Below are 23,946 nucleotides of genomic sequence, written 5' to 3' on the forward strand. Positions count from 1 at the left end.
AAATTGTTAGTAAGTCCACCCAAAAATAATTATCAGATGCGGGAGGGGCCAAATTTCTAGGAATGGCTCCCACGATTCTATACCTAAATCCATGGAAACTGTAAATGTGATAAGACACCACTTCCCTGATTATGTTATATGGGACAGTTGACCCTAAAGAAAAGTGATTATCTGAGGGGGTCTAATGTAATCCCAGCAAAGAATTCTTGCATGATGGTGGCAGAAAAGGAAGTCAGAGAGATTGAAGCTTAGGAAGGACTCAATGCACCGAGTTGATTTGCTAGTTTAAAGATAGAGGATTGTATGAGAAGAAATGCAGGTAGCTTTAAGGTGTTGAGAGATAGCTAGCAAGGAACAGGGACCTCAGCCCTATAATCACAAGAACTAGATCCCGCCAATAAATTGTTGATTTGAGAAGCAGATTCTTGGAATGTCTCATGCCACCCTCCTATTGACAGCTTGATTTTGGTCTTAGAAAACCTTGAGATTAGAACCCAGCCAAGCCTACACAGACTCCTGATCTATAGAACAGTGAACTGATTAGTGAGTATTTTAAACTGTGGAATTCAAATTTTTTTTTTTTTTTTTTACTATATTCACAAGGCTGTGGAGTCATCGTATTCTAATTCTGGGACATTTTGATCAACCCTCCCCCACACCTATATTCGGTAAGTAGTCACTCCCCATCCCCCACTTCTTTCTGACCCTGGCAATCATTAACCTACTTTTTGTATGTATGGGTTTGCGTATTCCGGACATTTCATATAAATGGGATCATACAGCTTGTGGCCTTTTATGTCAGGCCTTAGCATGTTTTCAAAGTTCATTAAAATTATAATTTATATTCATACTTGGGTTCCTTTTTATGGCTAAATAATATCCCATTCTATGGATCTGACACATTATCTGTATCTGTCCATCAATCAATGGACATTTGAATTGTTTCTACTTTTTTTGGCTATTATGAATAGAGTTGTGATGAATATTTGCAAACAGATTTCTGTATGGACATTTTTTAAAAATTTTTATTTATTTGAGAGAGAGAGAGCACATGTGAGTAGGAGGAGGGACAGAAGGAGAGGGAGAGAGAATCTCAAGCAGGCTCCTCACTGAGCATGAAGCCCAACTCAGGAACTCAGGACTCGATCCCATGACCCTGAGATCATGACATGAGCTGAAATCAAAAGTCAGATGCTTAACCACTGAGCCACCCAGGAACCCCTGTCTGGACATATGTTTTAAATTCTCTTGCATAAATACATAAGATTAGAATTTCTGGGTCACATGGTAACTCCATGTTTAACTTTTTGAGGAATGGCCAGATTATTTCCCAAAGTGAATATACCCATTTAAAATCCCCCTGGCAATGTATGGTGATTTCAATTTCTCCACATCCATGCCAACAATTCTTACATCTGTTTTTAAATTTTTTAAATTAAAACCATTGTAGTGTGTATCTCATTGTGGATTTAATTTGCATTTCTCTAATGGCAATTGATGTTAAGTGGGTATTGTCTTAAGCCATAAGTTTGGGATAATTTGTTACTCACTATAAGAAAGCTAATACAGGTGATTTCTCATGCCCAGGTAGCAAAATGTAAGTGGTGCAAAAGTTGGTGACAAAATAAGCCATTTAAGTTGAGTGGCCAAAGAAGTCTCTAAATGGCACTCTTATAGGACTGGCTGTCATAGGTGGGATGACAGATATCGAAAGTTAAGGGATTGGACTAAATCAAGAACCAGGACAGTTACCCAGTTATGAAGGCAAGGACAGAGTAGCAGGCATGAAGTGAACCTGAAGAATATCAGAAGTGAACTGCTTCCAGTTTTGGCTCGTTTTGATCGGATCAGCCATAAGTTTGGCACCTCAGTGTGTGCAACATTAGTTTTAGCCACAAAGCCCTTGCAGCAGGACATCCAGATGAATGGGAACCCCATCATTGCCTAAATGGATCTCTGGACCAGTATTTGGACATGTTTCAATAGACCAGCCTTCACTTCCATAATATAGCCAGAGAGCTTTAAGGGACATTTCTTTCTCCTTTACCACCTCTACTCATTTATTCACTTATGTGTAGGCCATAGTCCATTCCAGGCATTTGGGATATAGTAATGAACAAAATACCAATTACCTTTTGGGTGGGAGAGATGGCCAACAAGCATAAAGACAATAAGAAAGTGAATTATGTACCCCAAGAGTATTAGTGTTACTTATACAAAATGAAAAAGATTTGAGTAAAGGTGATCAGGATGCTGGAGGACAGAAGCTTCAATTGCAGTCCAATGACCAGGGCAGATCTTGCTGAAAAGATGAGATCGAAGCAAAGACTTGAAGGTGATGCGGGATGAGGATGGCAGATATCTAGCAGGAGAACACTCCAAGCAGAAGGAACAATTACAACAAAAGTTCTAAGCAGAAGCACATCCATCATATTCAAGAAACAGCAAATGGTCAGTGTACCTGGAGCAGAGCAAAGGAAAGAGTAGCAGGAGATGAGGGTCAAGGGTTGATGGAACAAGATCACTTAAAGCCTTGTGGGCATTGCCAGGGCTTTGGCTTTTAGTCTGAGTGAAATGGGAGCCTTGAAGAGTTGAGCAGAAGAGTAATGAGACTTAACTTGCATTTTTTAAAAAAAGATTTTATTTATTTATTTTAGAGAGAATGCACATGTAAGGAGGGGGAGGGGCAGAAGGAGAGGGAGAGAGAAATTCAAGCAGATTCCACGCTGAGCACAGAGACCATCATGGGGCTCAATCCCATGACCCTGAGATCAGACCTACGCTGAAATCAAGAGTCAGAAGCCTAACCAACTGAACCAACCAGGCACCCCCTAACTTGCATTTTTAAAAGGATTCCTCTAGTGGCCATGCTGAGAACAGATGAGGTGGGGAGGTGCAATGAGGCAAAGGGTAGAGGCAAGGGGACTCATACAAAGGCTTTGGCAGGAATCAGGTGGAAGACAACTGTAGTTGGGTTCACAGTGCTAACAGTGGAGGGACTAAGTAGTAGTCAGCTTTTTGATATAGTATTTGAAAATAGAGCCACTGGGATCTCATGACAGATTGGATATGGGAGTGGAGAGGGCAAACAAAGAGAAGACTCAAAGACAGTGTCGCGGTTTTGCCCTGAGCCATGTGAATGATGGAGTTGCCATAAGCTTAGGTGGGACAGGCTGTATGTAGAGCAAGTTTGTGGGAGATCGGGAATTCAGGTTTGGATAGATGACATTTGAGGACTCAGTTGGATATCCAAGGGATGACATCAAGCAGACTGATAAATTTAAGAATTTGGAGTTTATTTGCAAGATATTGGCTGAAGATAGAAAGTTGATAGTCAGGGGATCCCTGGGTGGCGCAGCGGTTTGGCGCCTGCCTTTGGCCCAGGGCGCGATCCTGGAGACCCGGGATCGAATCCCGCGTCGGGCTCCCGGTGCATGGAGCCTGCTTCTCCCTCTGCCTGTGTCTCTGCCTCTCTCTCTCTCTCTGTGACTATCATAAAAAAAAAAAGAAAGAAAGAAAGAAAGAAAGAAAGAAAGAAAGAAAGAAAGAAAGAAAGAAAGAAAGAAAGAAAAAGCTGATAGTCATCTGTATATAATGGTACTTAAAGCAAGACTGAAATACAAACATGGATGTTTTTGACATATAGGATTGTTTGTCTTCCCTCTGAACAGACCCATTTTCCTCATGCACATGAACCATTTCCATCCTGTTTCTGAGGGATAAGTCTCATCCTACTATGTCCCCGGGAATTCTAAAAGGTAGTGTTGACTTCGCTGACTTAAAATCTCAAGTTTATCACTCTACTCTGATCACTGTGTCAGAAGCCACTGCATTATTCACCAGCCCCTCCTCCCAGGGGCCATCTCTGAAAAGCAGGGCAGCACCCCTACATTGCTCTTCTTTCTACATCATACAGTAGATGCCATACCACTTTTATCTGTCCATCATTCTCCCTTTTTTCTTTTTTCCATTTTCAGTTTGTTGGTAGATTGGTGTCAGATTTGGAAGCTCTTGGTGTAGACTTCCAGACATTATCTGCGTAGGGAGTACTGGATTGTGTTTTTAAGTCAGAGTAATAGAATTTTTAAGGTCAATCCTGTAGATTATGCTCTTGGGGTAGGACAGCTGCCAAAGATGTCGGATAGCCCCTCGACACAGCGACTTGGGCTGTGTCCTGGAGTGAGGTGTTCCCTTGAGGTCCTGTCAGCTAACTACTCTCTGCCCTTCTTAGGGATGGACACACGTTGGTCAGAGTGGGTGTGGCGTGTGAAAGGGATGGGATAAAGGGGTCAGGACATGATAAAGAAGCTAATGCCTAGGCTCCATACACTGCATGATGCTGGTGTCCCCTCCTCTAGATTCTTACTTCCTTCTTCCCTCAGGCCTGGTTCTCCCTGCCTCCTCTTCCCTCTCCCCAGGCAGAGAGGGGGCCAATTCAGGGCCCTATGACTCAGGCACAGGGTGGGGGAGGATGTTTTGGATGCCGCTCTGCTGACGCTGGTGCCCTCTGTTCTTACATCCTCCTTAATTTACTGCCTGAGGAGGGGGCCAGGGCTCTGGAGAGAGGATTAGATGGTCCACACTGATCTGAGGCAACAGCTGCTGGGCTGGCGGCCGAGGAGTGAGGAGTGAACAGGAGGTGGGGGAGGCTCATGCCTCCACCAAGGCCAGAAGGGAACAAGGCAAGCATCTGGATGTGGCCCTTAGGTGAGGTTTGCTCTGGGGAAAGCCACCCTTGGTCTGAAGGGTAGGGCTGCAAACCTTGACCAACCAATAAAATCTAATATGGGAGTCACACAGGAAAGCCCCGGAGCCATCTGGTCAACCACCTTGCCAGTTTCCTAGAGAAAACTAGGAAGTGTTTTTCTTTATCTTCCTGTAACCCAGGGTGGGGAAGACTAGCTCTGAGGCCTGGGGCCTAAAGGACCATCTTATCAAGCCTGAAGTAGCCACACAGTTGTGCATGAGGCTCTCTAAAGTCAAGGCTGCCCCACATCAGTTGGAGCAATCGGAGCAATACCTTACATCATTACAGCACTTTCCTCTCTCACTTGTCCATTCACTTGTTCCTTCCAAAGCAGAGGCAAATCAAATTGCTGCTTTCCCATTTGGCAGATGGGGAAACTGAGACCCACAGAAGTTCAGTGCCTTGTCCCAGATCACACTTGGCTGTGATTAGAGCCCAGTGCTTGTAACTAAATCGCTCTGGCTCTTGAATGCCAGGACAACCATGTTGACATTTAGCACTGGAGGCCCCTCTCCCTCCCTCTGGTCTGTAACTGGCTAATGGAAAATATCCCAGGCATGGAAGCCATAAACCTGGACTCTGAATCAGTTAATGCCTTCTTCTGGGGACTTGGTTTTCCCATGTGTATAATGGGCAATGTCTTGCATAGAACTATGACTATCCCTAAAAGCCCAAGGTATTGTCTTAATCAATCAAAGGAGAGGAGAGGTTTCCAGGATCATTAAAAAAGTTGTGGTGAACATTTGAGCTCTGGAGTCAGAATATCGGGGATCAAATATAATCTCTGCTACCTACTATTATTCTAGTAAGATTTTTTCCCCTTTGAATTCAATTACCTCATCTTCTGTAGATAAGGGACAATAACACCTACCCAAAATAGCTGTTATGAAGATTAAAAGCCAAGCATTATTCTTGGTGCACAGTAAATGCTAAATAAATTACAGAAAGAGTAATGGTGGTAGTAGATGTTGGGTGTTATTTCTTGCTTGCTGATACATGCAGCCACTGAGGTTGGGCCATGAGATCCTGTGCTAGTAGACTGTTTAGGGCAGCAGTTCTCACCCCTGACCAATCAATCAATCAGGATCACTGCATTGGGAACTGATGCTTAACAAGGTTCCTAGGTGACCTTGAGGATCACCCGAGGTTGGTAATCGCTATCTTAGGGGACCTGCTTTGATGGCGAGATAATTGACATATCAGTTGTTTGTAGGTAAACAGGTGCTCAGTCATTTAATAGTTTGAACACTCCCCGATTGGCACTTTCACTACTAATTAACTCCTAACTGGCCCTTCCTTCTCTGGGTCATGAGCAGGAATTCCCCACTGGGGGTTCCCAATTAATGAGGTTTAGCCAGCTTGGGGGCCTCTGGGAAGCAGGCAGGACTAATTATGCTCTACCCCCCAGCCCAGCCCCCTGGCCAAATCCTCTCCCTGTCCTTCATCAATCTTGTCCTAGCCTCCAGCTGGCTTGCATTAGCTCTGGTTTTCCAGCCCCCATGGCTGCGACTGTAGCTGAGAGGTTGAGCCGGTCCAGGCTGGATGGATCTGTCACCCGATCCTGGGTCTGTGCTGCAGCCAGTCCTGGAATCTGGGGCAATGTGATCCTGCCCTGCGGGAGCTCCTAGCCAGGCCAGGGACGCCATGGCGGGGCTCAGAAAATCCCAGCTATCCAGGGACCTCTGCCTAAGCCCCTAAGGATCACAACCACTGATTCTCAGAGCACCTCTGGTCTCAGCCCCTCACCTTAAAGAACAGGAAACTGGGGCCCAGAGAGGTGAGGGACCTTCCCTAGGTCACACAGCCTGTTCATTACAGAGCCTCCAACAGAACTCTGATCTCTCTATTCCTAGCTTTTCCCCAACTTCTTCTGGAGAAGTTCTGTAGAACTATAGTATGGGTGATGGGGTGTGATTTGGGGGTTCCTATCCAGTCCTAGATTCCCAAGGCAGAGAATATCAGGGAAAAGAAGTTTTTGAACTAAAGCGCATGATCCTTTTAACTCAGATAAAATAAGACAAATTTTAGATCATTTGAAGTTGGAAATTTGAGGAATAGAAGGAATGAAAGTTTGGGAGCAATTGAAATAAGGGCAATAAATAAGTTTAAAATATCTTTTATAGACATCATACCACTTGTTAGCACAACAGAGGAACAGAAATGGTTGGATTTGACACATAGGAACATTCGCTTCTGGGATCTGAGTTTGCTTACTGTAATGTCCACCTAAAGGTATTGCTTTGCCTAAACATATGGAAACCCAGACTATGAAATGGGAAATTTTGTAGAAGAAAGCTTGCATTTTTGTCTTCATTGGTCAAGGGAAAAATCAAGATGTTTCTTCAAGGATGGATCTTTCTCACGTTATTCCATTTTTAAAAGAATACCTGGATTTTACCAATCTTACTCAGACCTGCTTCTCTTGTACTTCCTAAATGGTTTAGACCAAGTATTTAGGACAAGAAGAGGCTCTGTTAAGGGTCTGAGGGTGAGGACAGCAGGGGCCATATGGCTATCTAGTCTTGACTTTCAAAGTGTCAGGATGTCAGGCAGCTCTTGTCTAGAGAAGGTAAATGGCTCCCTTCCCTCAGCAACAGCTCAGAGTCTGGAGCTGAGGAAAAATGTCCCAGTCCTTTAATAAGAGGTACCATATGCTGAGAAAGCACTTACTATGTTCCAAGGGCCCTGCACACCACTGATTTACAAAGTAAGTATTTTTAACCTTATTACATACTTGAGAAAACTGAGCCTAAGATCAGCCAGGTGGCATACCTAAGGTTAATAACTTACCTAGTGACAGAGCCAGGATTTGAACCCAACTTGTAGGATTCAGAAGCCAGTACATTTTTCTCCAATACCTTTTGGGTGGAAGTATGCAACATTATATCCTTCAGTTTGGGTGAGGTACTCTGGTTCACATTTCTTGCTCCTTTTGAGTTTATTTCCTTGTTACTCTCTCTCAGGGTTCATAAAATTGTTTAGGAAAGTTGCAGTGAGCACGTGTAGCCTGTGGTGTCTGCACCACAAAGCCCCTGGCCCACATCTGATTTTAGTCCCAGCCCCAGGGGACAGTCCTACATGAGCTCAGACTCACACTCAATGTCCTACCTCAAGCAGGGCCAGTCTCTGAATTTTGATTCAGGTTTCTCCTCCATGCCGTAGGAGCTTGATCAGAGCTTGCAAACGCTGCCTTGAAGCACAGGGGAGTCAACTTCTCCAGAAACAATTTTCAACCAGTGAGGGAGGCAAACAATGGAAGACTAATTCAGCTATCATCTGTCAAGTGGCTATTTCTGGGAGGCATCTGTACACTTCTCAGAGGTTCCAGGACAATCGAGCCCCCTATGCCTGTAGACTTCAAGGAACCATGCCCTTGTCTTGGCATTTCCTATTCCCCTGGTTCACTCTTCCTACCTGCACATGTCTGTGTCCTCAAGCTACCTCCTGAGTAGACCACTTCCATTAAATTCTTGCCGAGGGCTCTGCTTTCAGGGTGACCCAAACCAAGACAGTGTGCCCGTGCCCGGAAGGGCTGTGTGAATTGGAAGTAGCTCTGCAGGTGTATATGTGTGGGGGGACCCAGTATGGCAGAATAGCAAGCAACTTTGAACAGAGAAGAAACTCCAAGGGACACAGCAGCCAGGACCTCCTTTCCTTCGCTGGAGATTCTCTACCTATAGAATTTTTGGAGCTCCTGAAGTCTCTGACCCATGGGAGGCATCACATGGCTTATGGGAGCCAGGAGAGATACATGACCTTTTGAATTTGTGGGGTCACCACTCAGTGGGGTATTTCTGGATGGGGCTGTCCCTATCTCTAGTTAGGGCCATCCCTCAGCCCTTGGTGGTGGCTTTCCCAGGCTGTCACCAGTGGGGCTGTCTCAGGTTGGTCACTACCTGACCACGGTGTCAATGAGCCAGTTTCATTAGTCACAGAGCACAGGTCTCACATGGGTGGGGGGTTGTTTTACCTGGTAATATCTTTGGAGCTGATATCCAGCCACATCCTAAGCCTCTGTATAAAAACAAAGGGGGAGCACTTAACCAGCTGGAAAAATCAATTTAAATGCTTACAGAGAAACAGTAAGGCCTGACACTGCCGCCTCATTTTCACGAGGTGAGTCACAAAAACGGTTGACCTCATGGCTCATCTATGAGCGAGGGAGCTCTGGGAGTCCTGGCGGGGAAGGCCTCCGACCTGTTTCCTGGAACCCTGATGCCAGGCAGAGGCCACAGAAGCCATCCGACATCAGGAAGTCAGACTACCTCTCCAAGGAGTAAGGACTGCACCCCCCCCCCACACACACACACACACACAACCCAGAGGCTCAGGTCTAGCTGTGACTTCTTATCGGCCAGTTCAATGGAATAATCCCCTTTTCACGGTTACTGATTGGCCCCTTCTAGTACCCACGCCTCACAACATGCAGCTTTCACTGGTCAAGCCCACTGTACTCTCCAAAATCTTGTTCTTTGTATTATTTGGGGACTCCCACCAGCCAGTCTGCTGAAAGGAGGCTGCTCTTGCACACCTCACATCCAATTTACATTTGAAGGCTAGTTCCATCTCTTGATCATCTGATTTTATGCTGTTCTCATAGCACAAATTAAATATACATGCCTAAATATACATGCTTCGTGCCTCTTCCCTGTCGTGTAGGGTGAAGAACAAAGGCTCGGTCATGGGTAAGATTGAGATTTAAATCCCAGCCCAGCCACTCATTAGCTTTATAACTGCAGACAGGGCTCTTTAGCTTCTGTACGTCTAACTGGGATAATGAAGAGCACTTGGAGTTAGATTGTTTGCTAGCTGTGTGATTTCGATTGGATTACTTAACTTCTCCGAGCCTCATTTTCTTCAGCTATAAAACAGGGATAGTAGTACGTACCTCAAAGACTTGTCGAGGGGATGAAATGAGATCCTGAGTGTAAAGCATGTGGCACGTAAGTTCCCAATAAATGTTAGCTATTTCTGTTGCGTGTTTAGAGGGAACGGAAGTTGCAGAACCATAAAGACCCAGCCCTGGTGGCTGAGGATTCAGTCCAAGATCAGCAGCGTGCAGTGCGTCATGGATGCAGTTTTTCTCTTCCTGGGTGAAGGAAACCCCCAGTGTCTGGTCCTCCTGGGGCCTGTCCCTCAAGAGATGTGCCTCAGAGGTTTCCAGTGTGAGTTAGACACCCAGGAGGGGCAGGAGGAGGATGAAGAATGTTACATTAAGACCAGTGACTCTGAGAGACCTACGTGAGTCAGAGGTGGCAAGAGTATGGTTGTGGCTATTAAATATGCGATAGCAGTTAAAAATGAGCATAAAATCATTAGCAAAGAAAGAAATACACACTTCTAGGATTCAAATATTGTATAAAGGATCTGGATTTGAACACACGACTACAGCAGCACGAGGTGCAACATTTACGACAGAAGAAGGAAGATCTCAGGTGTATTACTGAGCATCTTTGTGCTACTGCATCACTACAATTCCCTGTGGTTGCTCAGTAACACTCCGTAGTCATTCTCCTAGTCTTTAGTTGGTTAAACAGTTACAAGAACAAGATACGTTGTATTGATAAAAATTAAAACATCAGTGGGTTAAACAGAGGACACAAGAAATTGCTGTATTGGTCAAATTCAGCTTTTGGAATTTAGACTTTATTTTGTCAAAGAACGTTTCACCTGCATTTATTACTCTAAAATCTTAGGATTAAGCTCTACTATGCCTGGATTATTTTCCTATGCAAAAATAATATACATATATCTGGCAGTCTGTTGGAAAGCCCTATGAAAACTGGTCACTGCCTGCCCTTTGCCAGAAGAATCTGGAAGTTTGTGTCAACACTGGCAAGGATAAACAGCTGTGTCAGTGCTCGCTGCCTTTGAGACTTGGCTGCTTATTATTGAAAGTATATAGAAATCTTTGTCAGAATCGTGTGTCAGGGATCAAAAAAATTGTTTTTTATACCTGCTAATATGTATTTTCTGTTCTAAGTGGTTTGGGTTTGTGCCCTACAGCGTTTTTGCCTCAACCTTTGGGCCGTGGGGCTGGAGTGGAAAAAAGAGGAGGAGATGATCAAAGAGAAAGCCCAATCAGACAGGAAAGGAACGGATGAGATAAGATCAGGGTGCTGCCTTAGCCCAGGGGTACAGGGGCCAGGTAAGATACCCCAATAGGAACACTCATCCCCGACAAGTTTTGGAAAATACTGCAAGCAGTCAAGCTATTGTTGCATTTTCTTCCAGTCCCACCTTCATGCTGCAAGAGGTGTCTAGACTGGTAGCCTGAAGCAGTCTTTGGGTGCTATGGGAGAGATCCAGAAGCATCTGCTCCACTATGGTAAATGGAGAAGGTGGCTGAGAATTGAGAATTGGGAGGTTTGCCTAATGTTGCCCTGCAGTGGAGGTGCAGGGACCCTGCCTCATTGCACAGAGGTGGGAGGATTCTCATGACAAGAGGGAACAAGTAGGCAGCTCAAAGCTGAGGGCCCAGGTGGGAGTTGTATCTGAGTTTCCAGGGGTGGCAGCTGGAGCAAGAGGCCAGCAGCAGGGTGGGAGGACCATCTCCCAGAAGGCAATGGCCAAGTGGTCCACCTGTCCCGAGAACACTGCAAGATACCGAGCCACAGATCCCTCCACAGGGTAAGGGAGGACAGAGGCTCTTGCCCAAAGGGGTTGAGCTCCCCTTCCCCCAGAGGAGCAGAAGCCATATGGCTCAGACTTGAGGTCCCCATCCTCCTCCTGTAATACTCAGGGAGCAGAGAGGGAGGGGTGAACAGAGAGCCCCTGGAAGGGCTGAGAAGCTGCAGCAGAGTGAGTTCACTCAGAGAGTGAGAGGTGATCTTACAAGAAGAGCTGGAGTGTAATTTCCCCCCACCTTTCTTTTAGAGACTTTGAAACAGGATAAAAAAATATTTAGGGAACAATAAAGGAAAGCATATTTCTTTGCACGTCTGAATTGTAATGCATATAATGTAATCCACTTACAAAAGTATACAGTGGCCAGTGGCATTGTGTCCTAAACGGCAATGTGAAACCAACTGCTTTAAATCACATTTCCTGCGTTGTAAAACTCTCTCGGATGAAAGGATAATAGTTTAAACATTTTTGTGTCATCTGCTCTGGAGCGTATGATGGTTTTCTGATCTGCAGATTCTTTACGGGAAAGGATTATAGTTCATCATTTTTCATCCTGTAATTGATACACTAACTGCCTATCGAGACCCAGATTTCAGAGGCAAAGTACAACTACTGGCTTTGTCTGCATATCTTACTCTAAAAAAATTAAAATGGGCGAAAAATCCAGTGTGGCAGACACACCAAAAGTGTAAAAGCAATTCTCAAGTGACCCTTCAGAAGCATTATTGGTGCTGCTTTATGTAAAATCATTAAATGCCAACCTGATGGAAAATTAAGACTGAATTTTCTGGGGTGCTTCCTATGAGGTATTACAACTTAAGTGCCTGCTTTCCTGTAGCATGTGCTACGATTTGAACAATTTCTATCATTTCTGACTTTGGCAAAATGTTCTTCCTCCAAATCAAAACTAATTCAGTTACTTTCAGTAACTAAGTGTAGCACGGTTTATCCGTAAGTCTCAAATAGCTGGAACACCGCCCAGGCATTGCAAACTCAATGTACCTTTTGTGATTTGCATAAAATTCTTCATAAGAACAGAGTATTTTTGATTGTTATATTGTCAAGAATTGTTTAATATTTTCAGGATTTTTTTCAATGAAGTGTAATTTTGTTTTAACTAATAAACCAATAAAATTATTAATTATTAGTAAAGTTTTGTGCCTAGAAATTACAATCAGCTTTTTATTTTTTTTTTATTTTTTATTTTTTATTTTTTTATTTATGATCGTCACAGAGAGAGAGAGAGAGGCAGAGACACAGGCGGAGGGAGAAGCAGGCTCCATGCACCGGGAGCCCGATGTGGGATTCGATCCTGGGTCTCCAGGATCGCGCCCTGGGCCAAAGGCAGGCGCCAAACCGCTGTGCCACCCAGGGATCCCTTTTTTTTTTTTTTTCAATCAGCTTTTTAAATTTTTTTTATGCTCAGTGCTGAGAGTAACCATGTTAGATTTCACACTGGGGTCTATTTTTCCTGCCAGAAGGTCTTGTTATTACCAAAATATCTGCCGGGAAAGCCTAGCCTTATAGTCGGCTAAGGCTCCTCCTTTAGGAAATGTGCTCACCCGGGCAGTGAAGACAACATGTGAGGAGAACCTCACAGGAGGGTAAGGTAGGAGAGAGCCACAGATAAAGAAATGCTCTTCCTAAGCCCTTAAAATATGCTGGACACTGAGCCAAGCTCTTATGAACAAATCACGGTCTTAAAAAAAAAACACAACCATTTTTTGTTGTTGTTGTTGAAGAATAATGTACAAAGAGACAAATACACATAAGTGTGCAGCTTGATTTTCATAAAATTTTTTCTAAGATGAGCATACCTGTGTATTTAGCCCCCAAACTGAGAAACAGTCCATGACAGCACCCCAGAGGCCTCCAATGTCCTCTCCTAATTACTTCTGACCCTCCCAAGGATAACTGCTATTCTGACTTCTAGCAACATGAATTTAGTCTGCCTTTAAAGTTTTTTTTTATTTTGAAATAATCTTAGACTCACAACAAGTTGCTAAAATTGTACAGAGAGTGCTTGCATACCTTTTACCCAACTTCCCCTGGTGATACAGAACCATAGTACAGTATTGAAACCAGGAAATTGATGTAGGTACAATAATAGTAACTTAGTTATAGGTATTATTCAGCTCTTGCTAGTTTTTACATGCACTTGTTTTTTTTGGAGGGGGAATATCATTCTATGAAGTTTTATCACATATACAGATTCATGTAATCACTGCTATAATCAGGATACAGAAATGTTCCATCAGTACGAAGAGTTTTACCTGGTCTTGAACTTTATCTAAATGGTATCATATGATGTAGTTTTATTCCTGGCTTCTTTCATGGAGCGGTATGTTTGCAAGATTTATTATTGTTGCTGTGTGTAGTTGTAATTTGTTTATTCTCGTTGTTGTATTCCATTGTGTTGGTATCCTACAGCTATTTTCTCTTCTACCATTGGTGGATATTTTGGTAGTTTCAATGCTTGTCTATTATGAATGGTGCTGTTATGAACATTCTAGTAAATAATATGTAAGCATTTCTGCAGGATATAGGCTGAGGGGGGGATTTCTGGGTCTTCCGTGCATGCTATCTTTGATACGTACAGCAAGTCAATTTTCTAAAGTAGTTCTACCAATTTACTTTCCCATTATCAGTTCTGAGTCCTGGTTTCCACATCCTTACCAAATCTTGGTAATTTCTGTCTTCTTCCTTTTAGCCATGCAGTGGTATACATGTGGTACTGTGTGGTGACTTTACTTTGCATTTCCCCGTTGATTGGCGAGGTTAAGCACCACTTTATACATTTATTTACCACTTGGATGTTATTTTTGAGAAGCGCCTATTCAATTCTTTTGCCCTTTTAAAAAATTGCATGGTCTTTTTTTTCCCTTCTTGTTGATTTGTAAGAGTTGGGACATGAGTGCTTTGTTGGATATATGCCTTGCATTCTCGTCACTCATTCTCTTGTTGTTTTTATTACTTTTTAGAGGAGTTTTAGGTTCTCAGAAAACCTGAATGGAAAGAACAGAGAGTTGCTATATACCTAGTGCCCCCACACCCACCCAGTCTCCCCGTTATCAACATCCTGTAGCAGAGTGCTACATTCGTTACAATCGAACTTATATTGACACATTGCTATCCTCCAAACCCCATAGCTCCCATCAGGGTTTACTCTTGATGTGTTTTCTGTGGATTTGGAAAAAATGTATAGTGACACGTCCACCAGGATAGTATAGACAATAGTTTCACTGCCCTAAAAATCCATGTACTCTATTCATTCCTCCCTTCCCCCGACCGCTTGGTCACCACTAATCTTTCTATTGTCTCCATAGTTTTGCCTTTTCCAGAAGGTCCATATAGTATGTGGCCTTTAAAGATTGGCTTCTTTCGCATAGTAATATACATTTAAGGTTTTCCCGTGTCTTGTTATGGCTGGACAGCACATATCTTTTTTTTAGTGCTGAGTAATATTCCACTATCTGGATGTCCCACAGTTTATTTATCCATTCAGCTACTGATGGGCATCTTGGTTGCTTCCAACATTTTTTGGTGAATGAATAGGCTTCTATAAATACCCATGTGCAGTTTTTTGGTGTAGACATATGTTTTCAACTCATTGGAGTAAATACCAAGAAGCGTCAATGCCGGATTGTATGGTAAGAATATGTTTAGTTTTGGGGCTCCTGGGTGGCTCAGTTGGTTAAGTGTCCAACTCTTGATTTCGGCTCAGGTCAGGATCTCAGGGTGATGAGCCTCCCGTGTCAGGCTCTGTGCTCATGGGGAATCTGCTTGAAATTCTCTCTCTTCCTCTGCACCTCCCCCTTCTCATGGGCATGTGGTCTCTCTCTCTCTCTAAATAAACAAATAAAACCTTTATATATATATATATATATATTTAGTTTTGTAAGAAACCACCAAACTGTCTTCCAAAGTGGCTATACCATCGTGCATTCCTATTACAAGGACTGAGAGTCCTTGTTGTGCTACACCCTTCCCAGCATTTGGTGTTTTCAATGTTTGGGGTTTTGAACATTCTAATGGTAGGTAGTAGCATCTTACTATTGTTTTAATTTGTAAGCCCCTAATGACATATGATATACTGAGCATCCTTTCATACGCTTACTTGCTCTCTCTTTATCTTTGGTGAGGTTTCCATTCAGATCTGAATATTTGAATTGTTCATTTTCATGTTGTTGAGTTTTAAGAGTTCTTTGTATATTTTAGTAACAGACCTTTATCAAATATGTCTTTTTTGCAAATATTTCCTCCCGGTCTGTAGCTTGCCTTTTCATTGTTTTCATGTGTTGCTTTTCTAGTCTCTTAATTGCACTTCTGATGAATAGACATTCTTAATCCTAATATGGTCTAACTTATTTAAAAACTCCCCTTTTGATTAGTGCTTTTTATGTTCTATTTTAAAAACTTACACCTATTTCAAAGTCATGTTTCTATATTTTGCTTTAAAAGCTTTGGTGTCTTACTTTTCACATTTAGATTTGTCATCCAAATGGAATTGATTTTTATGTATAAAGTGAGATGGGGGCCAACACAGTTATTTTTTTTTTCTCTGTGGATATGCAATTGACCCATTTATTGGAAAGACCATTATTTTTCTGTTGCACTACAGTGATATCTTTGTTCCAAACCAGGTATCCATGGATATGTGTCTATGTGTCTGTTCATATAGATCTATTTTATTCTTCACAACAACTCTTTGTGAGAGATGGGAGCTCTGGACTCAGGACTTGCGCAGGAATGGCTTTATGAAGGTGACATAGACACTCTTTCTGCCCCCAAGGAGCTCACAAGGAAGCTTATCCAAGGAAGAAGAAGCCTAAGGAATGAAATTTAAGACCAGAGTTGCTCAACAGAGACCTGGCCTGAGAGACCTGGCTCACAGTGGGGAAACTTCTGTCATTGAGCTAATCCTATGGGTTTTGTAATCTGGCATATTTGCATTTGAGTCTTTATTGTGTGGCTTTTAATGAGTTGATTGACTTCTCTGAGCCTGTTTCCAAATGTGTGAGATGCAGATAATAATACCATTGTGATAAAAAAAAAATAATAATAATAATACCATTGTGACCTGGAACTTGAGTGCCTCAGTTCCTGCTTTCTCTCTGCTTTTCCAATCTCCTTTGGGAAGCTCCTAAACTAATGTCCTTGTGAGGCCAGGGGAATGGAGCATGTTTGGAAGGTCTGCCTCCTAGGGGAACCGGTTGCTTCTCATTCTTAAGTCTTCTGCTTTTGTCAGACTCTCTGCTCTCTTCTGAGACCATCTCCAGCATCCCCCACCACCCCTGGGGAACATGTCAAGCGCATGTGTTTCCAAAGCAGGCATGGGACGCGGGCAGAGAAAGGTGTGGCAATCAGGGAACCCTCATATTTGGGCTTGACTCAGTAGTTCATCTACTTGTACAATCTTAGATGAGCTGCTCCTCTTCTCTGAGCCTTAGAGTCTTAACCACAGTGTCCCCAAGTCTTGGTGTTCATATTCTGTAACTTATTAATGAAATGTGACACCAATAACCCCTAGTTTGTGGTAAGTTCCAGGGTAGATTCCCAGAGATGCTGCAGAAAAGGTTCACCACATTCTCAGGGCTCATCCTTTTTGAGAGAGGAAACAGGTAGTGTGATCGCTGCTTTTCCTTATTTGTCTCAAGGGCAGACTCCAAAATACAGAAATAGCTTTATGCCCAAAGATGTTTACCACAGTATTGCTTATGCCAGTGAAAACACCCAGTTTGGAAATAATTGCTCCACTTTATGCTCCATCTGGAGGCAGCCACACGGGTCCTCAGGATCCTAGATTTAGCACAGAGAAATGTAGTGTTGACTTGGTTTCAGGAAGCAGCCACAGTACTTGATATAGGATCATTTAGTCAAACATTAAATATTTCGATCACACATTATGTCCTGGCCTAAGGAATGGCTTTGTGAAGGTCATATAGACACTCTTTCTGCCCCCAAGGAGCTCATACTTTATCCAAGGAAGAAGAAGCCTAAGGAATGAAGTAGAAGCTGATGTACATGCTGCATTAGAGTCACTAGAAGGATGCCAGGAGAGCCCAGAGAAGGGAGTCATTTTTTTATGATCAGATGTCCTATATCCCTGGGACAGAGAATATCTCCTGGCACTTCTACTCCTCCCCTGCAATCTTCCAGAAGAGAGAGGAAGAGGCATGGAAGCCATGGAGGTTACTGAGATTGGAGAGAAGCCTTGTCCCAGGGCTATTTAGGAGGTAGAATCAGCACTCTGTGAGCTGAGTGGATGCAGGTGGGGTGGGTTGTGAGTCTCAGATTCCTGACTGGCAACCGTGTAGATGGTGATACTTCTCCTGAGATGGGAAGCTCAGGAGGGGAAGAAGTTGGTGGGAAGTTAAGGGCTGTGTTGGGTTTTAGCTGTCTAGGATGGGCAGTCAGGAGGCAGATGGAGGATAAATCAGGGGCTCAGGAAGAGTGAGGCTGGCAACATTGCTTTGGACCTCGTCAGCCTAGAGTTGCTGTTTAAAGACTTGGGAGGAGAAGACATATGTCAGGAGCGCATGCTGAGAGAAGACGGAGGAGTCTACCTTTAAGGAAGGGACAGGAAGTCATGGAAAGGCAAAAGAAGAAAAGCCAGTAAATGAAGAAAGCAAAGTGCAGTCAGAGGAGACCAGGAGAGCTCCTCTGGATGGAGCGAGAGGCTTGAGAAGGAGGCAGCTGCTAATCTGTCTTGAAATTCTGGGAGGTCTGGACAGTCGAGGAATGGGATGTGACGGGTCTGTTAAATTTAGCATGGAAGTGGTGGGAACAGGATAGTGTCTCTGGGATGAGGAGACTGGACTCCACCATGCAAGGAGTTGGGGAGTTAAGTGGGCAAGCAGAGGACAGTGAAGGGAGTCAACTCTTTTGAGGAACATGGCTAGGAAGAGAAGGAAAGAAATAGGGCAGTGACTGGATATGGGGGGAGGTTGAGGGAGGGTTTGAAGCTGTGATGGTGGGCACAGCACTGTTTCCACCAACTTCCAGCTACTGACCAAGGTCACAGTCTGCATTGGGATCTTTCTTCCATGGGAAAGGGCCAGGGTCATCTGTCTGTTCTCTCTCCCTTTCTCTCTCTCTCTCTTTCCCTCTGTGTGTGTGTGTGTGTGTGTGTGTGTGTATGTGTGTGTGTCCATAGGCATGTGCACTCTTCTTACTTGGAGTAAGAAGCCACTGGGTTAGAGCTCTGGCTTCCCACCTGGTCTGGAGGCAGCCCTGGGGCAGCCCCAAGTTTCCCAAGGGATTGGGCCTGCATCCTTTTCTCCAAGATGAGGATGAGAAGTGGAAGGCAGGCTGTGGACCATCAGGATCTGTCAGCAGCCTCTGCAAGTCTGCCCACCATCTGGGTCCCATCACACAAGTGGGGCTTTTCCTACATTAATCTCTGATGAGCTTGGCCCGGCTTTCATTTCAAAAGGCTCTACTTCTTTTCTGTCTTCCACCAGCCCTTTCTTTACACCCCCTCCCCAAAACAGGACTAAAAATCATGCCTTCTCCCTTCCTTGGTTTCCCAACCCAGCTGGGGCCAGAGAAAGCTTTGAAATTGGAGCAAGGCTTGGGATGGGGAGGGAGGGGATACTGGTGTAGCTGGTGGGAAGGGGCTGGAGGAGGAAATGGTCAACAGAGTTCCCAAGCAAGGGGGAGAGAACAGAGATCTCTGAGTGACCAACTCTGGCTCCTTGGGGTCTCTCCTTTCTCTCCCATTTCCCACCAAGTGTCTGTCCTTTACCCCAATCTTTCTCTTCTTGTCCTGCCTCCCTAGGACAGGGACCATCTCTTGGCACTTCTACTTCTCCCCTGGGTGTCTCTATAGATGAGGGTCAACTCTCTTAACCTATCAGGAAATGAGTTCCAACAAAGACTCGCCTATTATCACCTGCCTGAAAACGGACCATGATCCAGGACTTTTGGGAACTCGATTTTCTATCTTCTTCCCTTCATGTTTGCCATACAGTACAAGAGATCAGTGTGGAATGGATGTGTGCCAAATGCAAAATGGGACACTGGACTAACCAGGATAGAGTTCAATGTATCTCAGAGTCTAGAAATCCTGGGATGTCAGAGCTAGGAGAGGTCTTGAGACATATAGTCCAGCTCAGTTGTTGTATGTGGATGGATGCTTCAGGCCCAAGAAGAGAAGAGTGATCACACAGGGCCAGGATGAGAACCTGGCAGTGAGGCTCTCACTTATGGGTCTGCCTAGCATGGGATCCTGCAACTTCACTGATCATATGTCAAGGGCTAACTTGGAGTCATAGTCACTGGGGACCAGGATTGTCCTGAAAGTGTTTTGTGACAGATCCGGGCTCCCGAGATTGGCAATGAGGAGTGGCTGGGCGACAAAGTCAAGGACCAGTTTGTAAGAGGGTATGAGGGGAGGATAAGTGGCTAAGGATAAAAAGATAAGGTTAATGAGAGCCAATTCTTATTAGATTCTTGCCTGTGTTAGTCTCTTTCTGTTTGCATGAAGGGGGGATTCATTTAATAAGGAAGACATTATATGGGTAAAGGCTGGATTTGGTGACATGTAACAGAAAACCCAGCTCAACCTGGATCCAACAATAAAAGCATTTATTAACTCATATAACAAGAAGGTCAGAGATAAAGTGGGTCTCAGGACTGGTTGATTCAGCGTGTCATCAAGGATTCAGGGTCTTCTGTTTCTCAGCTTTGCCTTACTTTGTGTTATAAGGTGGCTGCTTTCTAGTTGTAAGATAGCTGCCAGTAGAAAGGGAGATTTTTCCTGCTTTATTCAGTTTAATGGGAAAGAGGAAAATAGTCTCTCCCCAGCCATGGAATAGAAGTCTTGAGTTTTTTCGGGCAACTTTGGGTCATCCCTGGACCAACAGCAGTTACCAAGAGCATGCATTCTATATACTGTACTAAAAACAGTTTTTTTTTTTTTTTTAAAAACTCCGCAATTTTTCTCAGGAATAAAACCCAGATTGTTAGGGGAAAAAAGAATGGAAAGCTTCAATGAACATGCTGAAGACAGAATCAGTGAACTAAACAATAGTGCCAAGGAATTCTCTCAAAATACAATGCAATTAGACAAAGAGGTGAAAAGCGTAAGATGGAAGTTAAAGTATAGGGAGCCAAGACTTCTAACATGTCTGGGATATAGGAAGCTGGAAAGAGCTTTGCTCATTGTTCCTACAGTAACAAAAAGAACAAGCTGGATAAATGGCAAAACCATATCATTTCTTGAACTGTCCGCAGTAGCCAAGGTTCCAAGAGGGCTCCCCGTGAACCCTACTTCCTGGTACAACTAATAACTAATAACCTATCAGATGGCAGAGGTGTCAGGGTAACCAAGCAGTGAAATCTAAGGAGATACAGGGCCCTCCAAGCAGAGACAGGGTGTGAGCATTTGCTTACCTACAGCAGAGTGTGTAAAGAGATCTAAGGGCCATAGAAAGAGGTAGCAAGAATAGAGACAAATTTTTATTCATTTTTGTTACATCAGATGATTTTATGTTTTCTATTGAGGTGCAATTGATATATAACATTATATTAGTTTCAGGTGTAGGACATAATGATTTGATATTTGCGTGTACTTCTAAATAATCACTACAATAACATCCATCAAAAAAAATCCATCACCATACTACAGATTTTTTTTTTCTTGTGATGAGAACTTTTAAGATATACCCTCTTAGCCACTTTCAGATATGGAATACAATATTATTAAGCATAGTCACCACGCTGTACTTTAGAGCAGCCCAACTGAAACGGTACCTGTTTGAAGCTGTAACTTCAAGTTCTTGGTTGGTGTTGTAATGATCTTGTATCCTACAAACATGCTAAATTCACTTATCAGTTTCCTGATTCTTTGTTGATTGGGATTTTCTAACTAGACAATTATGTCATCTGGGAATGAGATAGTTTTATTTTTTCTTTTCCAATCTGTATACCTTTTGTTTCTTTTTCTTGCCTTACTTCATTAGATAGAACTTACAGAACAATGTTGAGTAGAAGTGATGAGAAAAGGGGCGCCTGGGTGGCTCAGTCAGTGAATCGTGTGCCTTCGGCTCAGGTCATGATCCAAGAGTTCCAGGAGGAGTCCCACATGAGGCTCCCTGCTCAGTGGGGAGTCTGCTTCTCCCTGTGCCCCTCACCCAGGTTGTGCTCTCTCTCTTACTCGTTCACTCTCTCCCTCAAACAAACAAACAAACAAACAAATAAATAAATAATTAAAAAAAAGAAGTGATAAGAAAAGATATCCTATCTTTGTTCTCAAATTTAGGGGGACAGTATTTAATCTTTCATCATTGAGCTGGATACCACCTTGAGAATTTTTCTCAGATGCCCTTTATTGGATTGAGGAAATTTCCTTCTAATCTTAGTTTTCTGAAAGTTTTTCTCATGAATAAATATTGAATTTTGCCTAAAGTTTTTTCTGCATTTATTGAGATCATATTATGTCTGTTCCTATTCATTTGTTGATAGTGATTTCCTCTGGTAGGTTGGTTTTCAGATGTTAAACCTTGCATACCTTGTATAAGCCCCACTTGGTCATGATATACTATTTTTTTCTATATTGCTAGATTTTTATTTTCTTAAAAATTTGGCATCTATATTCATGAGGAATGTTGGTCTGTAGTTTGTTTTTCTCATAATGTTTTTTTCTGATTTCAGTATCAGGGTATTACTGGCCATATAAAATGAATTGGGAAGTATTCCTTCCTCTTTAATTATCTGGAAGAGCTTGCATATAATTGGCATTTTTTCTTCCTTAATATTTGGTGATATTTTCCAGTGAAGCCATCTGATCCTGGAGCTTTCCTTGTTGGAAAGTTTTCAATTACTAATTGCATTTCTTTAATAGTATGGTGTTATTCAGATTGTCTGATTCTTCTTAATATTTGGTAGTTGATATGTTCAAAATTTTTTCCATTTTTTAAAGTCATTAAAATTTATCAGAATTATGTTTTCACAATAATATCTTATTCTTCTTTAGTGTCTGTAAGATCTGTAGTAATCTCCTTTTATTCATTCCTGATATTGATAATTTGTATAATCTCTCCTTTTTCTTAATTTGACTGGCTAGAAGTTTGTCAATTTTATTGATCTTGGCAAAGAACCACTTTGGATTTATTGATTTTTCTCTTAAATTCCATTGATCTTTGCTCTTATCTTTATTATCTTTCTCCTTCTACTTGGTTTGGATTTAATTTACTCTTCCTTTGTTGTTGCTTTTTTTAGGTGAAAACTTAGATAATTGATTCAGAGTCTTCCTTCTATTCAAACATAAGCATTTAATGCTATAAATATTTGTCTGCATTGTACTTATATGCACCCCACTAACTGTAATATGTTGTATTTTAATTTTCATTCGATTCAAAATATTTTCTAATTTCTCTTGCAACTCCCTCTTTGACCAGTGAGTTATTAATAAATACATCATTTAAATTACAAATACTTGTGCTTTTCCCAGACATCTTTGTTATTAATTTATAATTTAATTCTGTTTGGCATGGGAACATACTTCATATAATTTTAATTTTTTTTTAATTTTTTAATTTATTTATGATAGTCACAGAGAGAGAGAGAGGCAGAGACATAGGCAGAGGGAGAAGCAGGCTCCATGCACCGGGAGCCCGATGTGGGATTCGATCCCGGGTCTCCAGGATCGCGCCCTGGGCCAAAGGCAGGCGCCAAACCTCTGCGCCACCCAGGGATCCCCTAATTTTAATTTTTAAAACAATTTCTTGAGGTTTGATTAATGACCCAAAATATATTCTTTTTTGATGAATGCTTCATGTACACTTGAGAAGAATGCGTACTCTGCTGTTGGTGGGTGGAGTTTTCTTTAAATGCCAGTTGGTCAGTTCGATTAGTAGTATTATTCAGATTCTATATCTTTTTACTGATTTGCTGTCTACTTATTGTATCTATTACTGAGGGAAGAGTTCTGGTGTCTCCAACTGTAATTGTGAGTTTATTTTTCTTTTTAGTTTCATTTTTATATTTCATCTACATTGTTAAATTTATGGGAATTAAGTTGTTCATAATGGTATTTCATTATCCTTTGATGTCCATAGGATCTGTATTGATGCCTCTTTATTAAATACTGATATTGATAATTTATTCCTCTGTCTTTTCTGGATTAATTAGGCTAGAGGTATATCAATTTTATTAAGCTTCTCTAAAAAGCAAGACTTTCATTTTAACGCCTTTCCTCTATTATTTATTCTCTATTGTTTTCTATTTTATCCAATCCAACTTTATTATTTTTCCATTCTTACATTTATTTTGTCCCCCTCCCCACAAAGCCTCCTGATAAGGATGGTACAAAGATGTGTTTTTTTCTTACATTTAGTTTGAATTTAATTTTTCTTTTCTTTTTCTAGTTTCTTAGGAGAATTAAGATTGATTTGAGGTGTTTCTTCTTTTTTATTTTTTTATTTTTTTTGTTTCTTCTTTTTTAATGTAGGCAATTAATGCTACAATTTTCCCTCTACATAGTGCTCTAGATATGTCCCATAAATTTTGATGTTTTAAGTTTTAACTTCCAATCACTTTTAATTAAAAAAAAAAAATGTTTTCTTTGA

At 42.3% G+C, this 23,946-nt stretch overlaps 1 long non-coding RNA gene across 1 annotated transcript in view; it reads left to right on the forward strand.

Moving 5' to 3' along the window:
- The first annotated feature begins 602 nt into the window (after window positions 1–602).
- Window positions 603–23,946, forward strand: part of LOC140594396 (uncharacterized) — a 39,631-nt gene continuing 16,287 nt past the window's right edge. The window contains exon 1 of the long non-coding RNA XR_011995082.1: window positions 603–668. This is a non-coding gene — a long non-coding RNA (uncharacterized lncRNA). The remainder of the gene's footprint in view (window positions 669–23,946) is intronic.

Source organism: Vulpes vulpes, chromosome 11 (genome assembly GCF_048418805.1).
Source record: "Vulpes vulpes isolate BD-2025 chromosome 11, VulVul3, whole genome shotgun sequence".
Classification (NCBI taxonomy): domain Eukaryota; kingdom Metazoa; phylum Chordata; class Mammalia; order Carnivora; family Canidae; genus Vulpes; species Vulpes vulpes.